A 2,926-nucleotide genomic window follows, 5' to 3' on the forward strand; every position below is an offset into this window, starting at 1 on the left:
CCCTCTTCCCCCGGGCTGTGTTGTTTTGCTTGATGTCTGACTAAAATGACATCAATAATTCCACACACTTGCTGGGGAGGATAAGGTCATAGCAACAGGCTGGTGAAGGAATACGAGGATATCTTCTAGACTTACTCAGCTTCAGTACTATATCTTCTAGTAGTAGTAGCCAATGTCAAATAAATTCAACGCAAGTACTAGTTATACTTGCAAGCAAATACTTTACCATTTGTTAGGCTACATTATGGCACTGTTCTGTCTGTCACCTGCTATATTCTCGATCGTACCGTAACCGTTGTAATGCTACAGTAAGGACAAACAAGGTTTCGTTTTCTTTTTTTCCATCGGCATGCAACTGCCACTGTGTCACACCACTAGTACCACCGCAATGAGGAAATGTCACCCGCCCAGGATTGACAACGTTAATCCCCATTTCACGTGGAGCCAGCCCTGGGCCTAGCCCTAATTTCTAACACAAATTACAGGTAAGATAAGCGTTTGGTGGGAGGTAGTATAATGGAGTATTATTTCGGAGTAGACAAGAGATTGACGGTTGTACTACTAAAGTCCTACGACTGTTCAGGAAAACAAAGTTACTGTTACACCCCCGCCCCCCACCCACCAGACTGAAAAGCAGTAAAAAACAGGTATGGTCAGATAAAGTTTAAAAATATATTTATGTAGCCCTAACAAAATAATCTCCCTCACCCACCCTAACCCCAACGATTGTCTTTGAAACGTCCCAAAACGATCCCAACTCCCAAATCCCACCCCCCAAAAGTCTATAAAAAAAGGGCAAGGGACACTCCACTACTGGAGGGTGCTGGTGCTGGTGCATTTTGCGGCATGGGCATCATACTCCTTGCGGAGGGTGGCAAGCTCGGAGCGGAGGCCCTTAACCAAGTTCTTATACTTCAGGACCTCTTGCTCCAGGTTGGACATTCGGACTCGTAGGCGGCGTTGGCGTTCCTTGCAGCTCCTGTGGGGGGCAGCTGGTATTTCTGTTGCTTGGCGGTGGCGGTTGTCTTTGTTAGCCCGGCTCGGTCCCGCTGGCTTAGTCACGGAGGAGGATGCAGCGGTCCCAGTCGAGGATGTTGTTGTTGCCCCGCTCGACTGCGTGTCCTCCTCCTCCTCCAGGGCCACCAGCCGCCGATATTCGGCGACAGTGGCCTCCAGCCTCCGTTGCCGGGCCATTCTAGCCTGCTCCCTCCGTGTTGTTGATTTGGAAGGAGCAACTATATGAAGAAAGAAAGACATAGTCTGTAACCAATGCTCCTTAGCATTAATAACACAAAGTGATTGAGCCGAAAGTTGGGTCACAGTACAAGTAGCAAATTGAAAGCACAGTACATAACTATTGAGGACAGTATCTATGTAACCTCCCACTTCTGCATCCTTGCTCTAACATTAGTGGTAGTTTAATGAACAAATTCTACGACCACTATGGACTTCCATTACAGTCGACTATGACAGTACACTAGTCTTATTCTTCTTCTTCTCTCTTGTTTAGGGAAATTGGTACGTTATCTTATGCAAGCCGGCAGAATGACATGGACAGCACAGTGAACTTGCACCCGAGAAAAAAAGTTGCACACCATGATGAGTGAGACAGACTTGCGTTACTGTACCGGTCCAGTACATGCAGGTGGTGAAGCTATTACTTTTCTATTACGGGTGGCACTGAGAATACTCTGTTACAAGGGCTACTGCTTAATTAATTTACCTTTCACCCTACAGTGCAAATGAGTACTAGAAAAGGAAAATGAAGAAGCTAACTAATTTGATTATCTATCACTTCACATGGGACGTATTTGATGACATATGGGATGACTTTAGGTGCTTTGCTTAATATTGAGTGAACAGTGATACACCCACACATGAATGACGTACTACAAGTAAACTAAAGTTATTAAGAGAGGTACGGAGTGTCCACCGTAATAACCAGATATATGCTGTGATTGCAGACGCAATACAAAGTACTGCTACTATTCATGGTAGTATTGGACACATTTACAATTTCTTTTCCTTGCCTTCCCTGCACTGGAACGGACGTGCGGGTGCGGTGGTACATGCTCTTCAAGGTAACACTTACTTCATCTGGCGACCATCTACTCTCTCTAGATACACATGTGCTATCTAAGAGTCAGAGAATACCATGCTCCAGGCATCCATTCAGTCAAAGTATACGCACACATACAGTTTCTGTTTCACCCACCCAGGCTGCTGTCCTTCCACCCATCCTTGCTTTATCATTGACCCAGCCATGCACCATACCATATTCTTTCCTTCCCAGCCACCTCGGGGGCCAAGCAAACACATATCGTTCTCCTTTGCCAGCCATCATACAAGTTCGCGTCCCACTTACTTACACCCTTCTTTCGCTTTTCGTTCATCCCATCCATCACGTTCGTCTAAGAACTTATTGGGATTCTTCTCACCAAAAACTTCACAGCTAAGTCGAAGTACATTTCGAGGAGGCTACTACCTGGTTGATTTGTAATACACCCGTGCAGAAAGCACACTATGCAGTCTTCAATCTCAATAAGTAAGGAATATATAGCTTACCTGTTTCCGCCACCACCGTTTGAACCCCCACAGGACCGTCCGCCGGCTCTTGCACCGCCTCCTCCCCAGAGTCCTCCGAGTCCTCGCCCAACACAGCCACCTCCGCGCTGGCCCCGTCACCAGATGTTACACCTACAAAGTACATTTAAGAATGTTAGAATACACCACTCACTACTATATAATATTTGGTCTAGGAGAAATGTTAAAAAAACTGAATACAATGTAATAATTTGTGACTGTCTACTCCAAAGTAAAAATGTCCCATTTTCCAGGGAAGGCTGTTGTCTTGCTGCACTTTTATGCACAACGGATGAATGCTTGCTTTTGATTTTTAACACGCACCACTTTTTCTCCTAACAGA

The 2,926-nt window shown here is 45.6% G+C and overlaps 1 long non-coding RNA gene across 1 annotated transcript; it reads right to left on the reverse strand.

Annotated features, from left to right (window-relative positions):
• Positions 1-941: 941 nt before the first annotated feature.
• Positions 942-2,691, reverse strand: LOC144761797 (uncharacterized). Its single transcript, XR_013595900.1, has 2 exons — positions 2,566-2,691; positions 942-1,235 (listed from the first exon to the last, which is right to left on the reverse strand). It is a non-coding gene; the product is annotated as an uncharacterized LOC144761797 (long non-coding RNA).
• Between the last annotated feature and the right edge of the window lie 235 nt (positions 2,692-2,926).

This window comes from Lissotriton helveticus, chromosome 6, assembly GCF_964261635.1.
Source record: "Lissotriton helveticus chromosome 6, aLisHel1.1, whole genome shotgun sequence".
Lineage (NCBI taxonomy): Eukaryota > Metazoa > Chordata > Amphibia > Caudata > Salamandridae > Lissotriton > Lissotriton helveticus.